Source organism: Maylandia zebra, linkage group LG23 (assembly GCF_041146795.1).
Source record: "Maylandia zebra isolate NMK-2024a linkage group LG23, Mzebra_GT3a, whole genome shotgun sequence".
NCBI classification, from domain to species: Eukaryota; Metazoa; Chordata; class Actinopteri; order Cichliformes; family Cichlidae; genus Maylandia; species Maylandia zebra.
In genome coordinates, this window is record NC_135188.1 from 11,189,574 (window position 1) to 11,198,496 (window position 8,923).

Genomic DNA, 8,923 nt, shown 5'->3' on the forward strand with positions numbered 1-8,923 from the left:
GTGCTTAAAATGGCCAACAATTTTGCGGCATTTGGCCAGCGCAGTGACAAAGCCACTGTCTGCGAGACTCACTGTGATGCATCTCTGTAGAATGTGCGCGGTACACGGCATGTGATTGAATGGCATGATGCGAGCCGCGGCGATCATATTGCGCGCACTGTCCGTGCCTACTGTTGTCACCTTCTCCTCAATTCTCCACCTGCGAGCAACAGTCTGGAACTGCTCTGCACAAGCCTCCGCAAAGTGCCGCTCTTCCGTTTTCATTATAGTCAGCGCAAAGGATGTCAGACCCCAGGCTTCAGTGATTAAATGCGCAGTAACTCCCAGGTAATTGTCATTACTCAATGATGTCCAGTGGTCTCCTGTCAGAGCCACGCATTCTGTGTGAACTAAAGCCTCTTCTTTTTTCTTTTTCTCCGTTTCATACAGTTCGTGGATTCGAATTGTTATTGTGCTTCTCGCTGGGGGCTTGTAGGACGCGTCCTGAGATGCAACCTTTAAAACATCCGCAAAGCCCTTGTCCTCCACAATGCTTAGCGGTCTGCAGTCCTTTGCTATCCATTTGGCTATATTGTCGGTCAGTTTGTCCAAAGAAGACTTACCGAGTGACCTGCGTTCACTAAGAGTGGTCTGACGCAGGCCGGGTGAAGCTGCTGCCCCGACAAACGCGTGTTTGGCATTAAGGTGGTATTTTAAGGTCGAATTTGAACGGTGAAATTGAAACTCTTTACTACAGTGAGTGCAAATTACAACGCGTTTGTTTATTGTCCCATCTATGTTCTTCTTGTATTTAAATTCCCCATCCAGAAGGCCATCCGCTTCCTGCTTCTCCATTTTCAGTGGCGCGGTAAACAAATCAAGTGGAATTATGGGAGCGACTTATCTGCGTGTTGCGCTAAATAGTTAAATATTCTAACGTAATTAATTCCAAAATTTAATTATCACAATTAACGCGTTAATTTCGACAGCTATAAATATAATATAATATAATATAATATAATATAATATAATATAATATAATATAATATAATATAATATATCATGTTGCTATTTAATGTTTTTTGTTCGTGTTGCAGCTGCTCTGTGAGCCAAGCTTTCGTTGTCTAAATTCAATGGCAATATATCTCTGCACCACACGATGGCGATAGATTCTCACAGACAGTCTGTGCTCTGCTTCCGCCACCAGTCATCTTTAAATCTTTTTTTTAATTCAATGAAACCTTTATTTAACTGTCCATCTCGCGGCATTACTTAAAAAAAAATCATATTTAAATACAAAGAAGATTAAATACATGAACGACAGTAAATTGATAAAATAAGAGCAAATAAATATATTTACAAATGATAGCAACATCAATGGAATAAAAGCATGAACAGCAGCAGAAGGAGAAAGAGGCCTGTATCTACATCATTACTCTGGCAGCTCTCAGTCTCCATACAGACAGGACACGTTGCAGCGTAATTGCAGACAGGTGCGTGGGCCTGAGCTCCGCCCAGGCAGAATGACGAGTGGAAGAAAGCAGCAACACAATAAACATATGTAGCCTTGCGGAGCCGGCCGGGCAGACACCGAGACAGAGTGCAAAGATTTTATACGTGACAACACACACAAAAAAACACACACAACAAAAATCAGAATGTGTTTGTGATTTGGATTTTTATTTAAAGGTGAAACCTTTTTTCTTTTCTTGTTTTGCCAGATTAGACATTTTGATTCATTTCATTTAGTTTTTTTGTTTTACTTTGATGCTATAATAGATGTTTTTTAAAATGTAGTCATATTTAATACTATATTGCATCATGGCAAAACAACAGTCTCCTCAAGCTGCTTTATACTGTAAGGTGAAAACACTACAGTAAAAGCCAGAAAACCCCAACAATCCAATGATCCCCTTTGAGCAAGCACTGGGCGACAGTGGGGAGGAAAAACTCCCTTTAGGAAGAAACCTCCGGCAGAACCAGGCTCAAGAAGGGGCGGCCATCTGCTGCGACCGGTTGGGGGTGGGTGGGCAATCTCAGTCCACGAGGGCCGGTGTCCCTGCAGGTTTTAGATGTGTCCTCGAACCAACACAGCTGATTTAAACGGCTAAATTAGCTCCTCAACATGTCCTGAAGTTCTCCAGAGGCCTGGTAACGAACTAATCATGTGATTCAGGTGTGTTGAGCCAAGGTGAGATCTAAAACCTGCAGGGACACCGGCCCTCGTGGACTGAGAATGCCCACCCATGATATAGGGAGACAAGATGAAGTATACTTCTAATGGCCTATTTTAGCAGTTAATTTTTAACAATCAACTGGTGGTAATCCATCATCAGAATTGAGGAAAGGTGGTGTTGATGGAGACTCTACAGGAGGATTCACTGGGGAAGCCATACCTGCACTTCTGCCAGGGTGTCTTGGACGTACCTGAATAAATGTAGTTTTCCCTGGAAGTGGACGAGGATTAATCTGAGACGGAGTCTCCTCAGAACATCTCCCCATCATGCTTCTATGGTCCAACGATGCCAGCTTTTGTCCTTTCTGTTTTTCTAATTTAAGCTGGAGTTGAGCGTCTTTCACTCTAGATTTTAGATGACCTATCTCCTTTTCTTCATTGGCAGCCTTTTGGATAATCTGGTTCACTGGTCCAATGAGCTCCTCTCTTTGTCGGAATAAAGCGTACTCGGAAGACTTTACCATGTCATTGTACTGCTTTTTAAATGATTCCAGCTCCCGTGTTTTATCTAGTAAAGCTGCATCTAGATCCTTGCATCTGATACGTAGACAGTTCAGCTGTTTTTCAAGAAACTCCGTTGTTCCAACAAAGGGGGTGCCTTCCACTCCGTCTACGTATTTCTTTTTTAAGTTGTGGAACATATCCCTAAATTCCACCTTTTCTTTTCCTCTCAAGGCATGTGGAAATGCCTTTTCAAAGGACAAAACGCACTGGCACAATTCCTCTTGGAAGTAGCGCTCTTTCTTCTCCAGCCAATTCACTTTGGATATAAATCTTTCCCGTTGCTTTTTTGTGGAGCGCAGTTTCTCTTCCAGCGCCACCTTTTCAGCCAGTGCCTGATTGTGTGCCGCTTTTACTTTGTGCCGGTCCACTGCTGTCTTTCTGTGGTTTTCCTGCTCTGTGCTTAGGGCCTTTTTGATGTCTTCAATTTTCTTTTTCAAAGAATCAACTTCGTCTTCAAGCATAGCCTTCATTTTCTTTTCCAAGGCCAGAGCTCTAATATTACTCTGGCATTTCTGCTTGATCGCCATATTCTGGGCCTTTTGGTCGTCTATCACTTTGCCCATTTGATCTTTCTCCTCTGTTAATTCTTTCATGTTTTTAACCATAATTTCATTTTCGTCTTGTAACTTTGTATTATGAAACAAAACACCGTCAATCCAACACTGCGAGGATTGACGTTCTTCCTCGCGTTCCTTAACCGCATTGACGGTCACACCTCTACTATTTTTTACTGCCGTCTGCAGCTTTTCTATTTTGGAGTCATACATGTTGATCACCTCTTCTAACTTCCTGTCTGCAGCATTTGCTTTGTTTTCCAGTTTTTTAGTATTTTCCTGGTAAAACTGCTGCATCTTATTTTTTTCCTCTTTGTGGCGTTTCAATAATAATTCAACAACTTGGCTGTTGTGAAATTGCTGACGTGCCACCTTTTCTTTCTCTGTTTCCAGCAGTCCTTGCAGGACTTGGACTTCGTCCTCGTGTTTTTCTTTAAGCTCAGCCAGAGTTTTCTCCGTCTCTGCGCGGAACTTTACCAGAGCTTCGTGGTCATCTTTTATCGAGTCCAACCTGTCTGCGATGTTTGTCCTGTCATCCAAGACCGAACCCAGCAGCTTATTATTCTGCAAAAGTTCATTGTTTTCTTTTGTTAGATCCTCGATCCGTTTCTTATTGACTGTATGCAGGTTTTTGAAGTAGTCAAGCTCAGTTTTGAGCTTTTCAACCTCGTCGATCATTGGCTGCAGTCTTTGCTCGAACTGTCTGGCATATGTTTCTTTTTCTTTTTCACTTTTTTTAACCATTGTTTTCGAGAAATTAACATTTCTGTCTTTGTTAGCTTTCGAACTCATTTCTGCTTTTTTATGTGCTGTATCACTCCAACAAAACGATAGCTTAATGAATTCCCTTTGACAGCTGTCCTCTATTTATAGACTTGAACATCAAAGGATGAAAGGACTGTCACTATGACATCACCACGTTCTGTGACGTAACAGGGCTTTGGAGCGTGATGTCACGGGGGTGGGCGTGGAAAGGATTTTGGGGGTCTAAACAAAGCGTGTCTTTTTTTTTAAACTTTATTTAACAAACAATGAGTATACAACATACGAACAGATGAAGTATACAACAGAACATGAACACAAAAAGCCAAGGGTGAAAGAAAAAGGTAACAATTATAAGAATACACGCAAAAATTCGCATACATATATTGTTGTGAGAGCCTTTTTGTTGGTGCAGTCTGATATTGATTGTATGTGCATGTGCACATCCTTAAAATAATGACAGAAATATGGTGTTTTGTTAGTAAACTTACATTTATGGATAAAAAATTTAGCTAAAAGTATTAAGAAATTTATCATAAAAAACATTTCTCATACTTCTTGGGGAACTTAAAGAAACAGAATAAAACATTTTCCCATCGTAAAGAAAACTCCCTTAAAATATGGACAATAACAAAGCTGCTAAATTCCTTCCAGAATCTCTGTGTAAAAGAACAGTACCAAAAAAGATGTGTCACCGTTTCTGGATGATCCCCACAGAAAGTACAATTAGTATTTATGTCCCTTTTAAATTTGACCATGTAGTGACTGGCTGGATAACATGTATGTCGAATTTTAAAAGAGACTTCTTTCACCTTATTTACAATCAAATATTTATGGGGGACCATCCAGACTGTCTTCCGCTTGATATCTGGAACACTGATTGGAAAATTATATAGTGCAATAAAGTCGTTGTAAGTAAGTAGTTGTCCCTCTTTACTAACCAGCTGAGCCACCAATAGGATCCCATTTTGGAGCCAAGTTTCCAGGAAAAGTGATTTATTTTTCTATAAAATATCTCTGTTGTTCCAGATAAGGTATTTGTGAGGTGAGAAGTTGTGTTTATAAATGAGGGTCCACGCTAAGAGGACCTGCTTATGGAAGGATGAAAGCTTTACAGGGACTTTCTCAACATTGTAATTACAATTTCAAATAAAAGTAAAGCCACCAAAACGAGAGAAAATGTGGTATGGTATAAAGTTCCAGATAGAGGTAGGGTTTTAAGAAAATGTTTGGCCCAATTAATTTTGAAAGTGTTATTTAAAGTAGAAAAGTCTAAGACGTTAAGCCCACCTGATTCGTACTTATTCATCACAACAGTTTTTCTAATATAGTGCGTACGGTTTTTCCATATAAAATTAAAGAGCATACGGTCAATATCTTTACTACTTTTCTTATCCAGATGTAAGGAGAGAGCAGCATATGTTCATCGGGATATCCCTTCAGCTTTAGTAATTAACACTCTACCTTTCAAAGCCAAGTCCCTTGTTCCAAGATGGCGCCGCCGCGTATGGATGCCCCGGTGCTTCAGTGCGTTACTTCTGTTTTGTTTTTGTGCATAACTTCTGTGTCTGGGCACTCCTCTGGATATTCTTACACTAGAGAAGAGCTTCTTAACTACAGGACTACAACACCTGTGGATTTACTTCCAATATTTGTCGCATCTGCGGCAGATTTACTGCAGACTCTGATCAGGAAAGTGAGACGCCGAAAGCGAGGAAAGCGAGCCGGCGCACTCGTGCGTCTGAGGAGACGCGGACTGCGAACTGCTCTTCCTGGGATCTTCCTTTCCAACGTACGCTCACTCAGGAATGAGATGGACGAGCTGGCCCTGATGAGAAGCATGAACAGAGACGTTGCCTCCTCCTGTGTCTTGTGTTTTACGGAGTCGTGGCTCTGTGAGGACATCCCGGACAGCGCGCTCAAGCTGGAGGGCTTTCATCTGCTGCGCGCGGACCGGCAGGCCTCTCTCTCTGGTAAGACCACAGGTGGACGTGTCTGCTTCTACATTAATAGTGGCTGGTGCACAGATGTAACAGTGATTGCTCAGCACTGCTCTTCCTCTCTGGAATACCTTTTTATTCACTGCAAACCGTTTTATTCTCCGCGGGAGTTTGCTTCATTCATCTTGGCCGCTGTTTACATCCCGCCAGATGCGGATGCGCAGGCAGCTCAGTGCGCACTCGCGGAGCAGATACTGCACATGGAGCGGACATTCCCGGACTCTCTCATCATTGCTCTTGGGGACTTTTACAACACCCCCCTCCTCACCCCACACAAAAGAGGATTTCACACCACCTCCTCCCACCACAACCCTTCATATTCATGAAGCAGATGCGAGGAAGCAGTTTAAGAGTCTGAATGCTCGGAAAGCTCCCGGCCCAGACGGTGATATGATAACTTTTCCGCTTTGTGGTAGGTCTTTCTTTGCCTGTCCCTTCTTCATCCTGACCTGTCTTTTTTGGCTCAGCAGAACTAAAATACCTGCGTAAATCCATCTGTCTTTACACATGCCAGAGATTTTTTTTAAAATTCTCTGCGCAGTCAACCTCTAGCACGTTTAAGCTTGCTGCGGGAGATTTCACGTGTCACGTTTGAAGAGTAAGCTAGTGAGTGATGTTGTGTCCTGTCTGACTATACCATATTGCACCACTAGAGGGTGGTGTCGTGAAATAAGAGGAAAGTGCAGTCGGGAAATTGTAGAGTTAGAATATAGTTAAGACGGCTATCTGATAACTCGATATGTCTCCCTGTTACCTCTACGATGTAAAGTTATGTGCTGCATTCATTAAAGAGCACTGTTCTTTGATGAGGACTCAGCTAATTACTCAGCTACATTTGCGAAAGAAAGTTGACTTCCTATGATAGCCCGACGGGCAGGGCTGAGATAGATTTTGGTAGCCCGACTGGAAATATCACTAGCCCCGGGACGTCGGGCTAGCGATTTTGCGAGCCCTGGATCCCTATGATGTCATTGAGGTTTGTTTCATTAATATGGTCCTCTCACAAAGAACGATGACATGTTTTAGTTCACGTACTTCCTGTATTAAATAGTGATATGCAAAATGTTGTGAAAAACCATGGAGCAGGTATAGTGCATCTGCAGGTAAATGAACATCAAATCTCTAAGACAGTCTGAAATCTGTATATTTATCACCCTTATGATAAAACCCATGTCAGCCATTGGTTTATGGACTTTGTATTTTGAAGCCTCAACATTTGCATTATTGCTGTTGCTATGTTGGGACCATATTAGGATGAGGGATCAGAATCTGGAGTCATGCACACTATTATTTCATTTAGTGTGTATCCATAAGATTCGTACAGCAGATCCAAGTTGTGCCTTGAAAACAGGAAAGTCGTCTGCATAGAGGAGAACTGTAATAGCAGGCTTGTACAAAGTGAGGCTTTGTGCTCACATTTGCTGCAAACACTCATTTTACCCTGTTTTGATGCAGCTTTCACTTGAAATCAGGCAAGAACTGGACTTATTTTTTACAATGTGTTCTTGTGAATTGATTGTGTATCGCATATGTTTGGTTTGACTTTCTGCAAGACAACAGTCGTCCACTGGCCAAAACAATTTTCCAAATACCTTCACGTGATCAAGCCTGGATTTAGAAAAGAATAGCAAAAAAAATCTGCACCTCCTGCTTCAGATGCAATTTGTGTTTGTGCGTTCAGAGGCAGCGGCGAGAGGGGAGACCTCGGGTCATCCAGCTGGAGAGCCTGACCAGGAGGAGTCGAACATTAACTCAGCTCTTCCAGGGCACCCTGCAGACTCGGCTGTTGGCATCGACGAGGGATGACGTGAACGCCAAACTGGAGTCCATCACAGGTCAACTGCAGGTATGCGAGTCAGACCTTCTGAGGAGGGTTTCACTTTTCTCTCTTCTTTATAATTGACTCTTTTCTCTCTCTTTCAGCTCCTTGTCTCAGAGTGGGAGGGATTTGAAGCACAAAGGGAGGAACTTGTCATTTGGTTGGCTGATATGGATGTCCGCCTGAGTGAGGTTGACCAGCTGACAGGAAACACCAGTGAAAAACTGAAACAACTGCAGGTGTGGGCTTGTTTTGATATGACATATATTTGATATGAAACATACGTCAGAGACATTGTCCTAAACTGGACTAACAAAGGACCATGAGTACAACATGAAAAGTACATTACATAGCGTAAGGCTGAAGTTCATTGATCATTTTAATCATAAACTTGTTGTTGAAATGTTTTTACTGAACATGCAAATATCTGCTGATGAAAATGTGTTGATTTATTGGTCTGTTATGAAGCTATTGCTATTTCTAATGTGTTTTATCACTTTCTGATGTTTTATTAATTAAACAATACATGTATTATTTGTTGTGTTATCTGTAGATATAGTATTTATATATATATTTATTTATAGTATAGCCAATATATTTAATTATTACTTTTTAAAACACTAATATGTGACATGTATTAGTAGTGATGTTGTGCTGAGGGTTAAAATGCCTTTTTGTCTTTTGGTAACTACAAAATGACAATAAACCATTAATATATGTCTATGCTGTGCTCGTATTTATTTTACCCTACTCAAATTCAATTTATGATGCATTTTATTTTGAAAGATTTAAAATGGTTTTTTTTAAAGAACCACTCAAAAAAGGTTCTTTAAAATGGTTCTTTTAAAGAACCATTTGAAGGACCTTTTTAAAAATGGTTCTTTAAAGAACCATTTTTAAAAAGGTTCTTTGAAAAACCATTAAAGGTGCCCCAAAGAACCATTTCTTGAAGCAGTTTAAGAGTCTGAATGCTCGGAAAGCTCCCAGCCCAGACGGTGTGTCTCGTCTACTGGACGCAGCCGGAGGGTTCACTTGGTTGTTTGCTCTCAATAGAAGCTGAGCGCGTCTC

At 41.4% G+C, this 8,923-nt stretch overlaps 1 long non-coding RNA gene across 3 annotated transcripts; it reads left to right on the plus strand.

The window, feature by feature from the left end:
- Window positions 1-6,460: 6,460 nt before the first annotated feature.
- LOC143415153 (uncharacterized) lies at window positions 6,461-8,577 on the plus strand. 3 transcript variants are annotated; one of them, XR_013095771.1, is made up of 3 exons: window positions 6,584-7,138; window positions 7,717-7,881; window positions 7,959-8,577. It is a non-coding gene; the product is annotated as an uncharacterized LOC143415153 (long non-coding RNA). The 3 variants fall into 3 exon arrangements; XR_013095772.1 differs by having other exon boundaries at window positions 6,585-7,011; XR_013095770.1 differs by having other exon boundaries at window positions 6,461-7,881.
- Window positions 8,578-8,923: the final 346 nt, after the last annotated feature.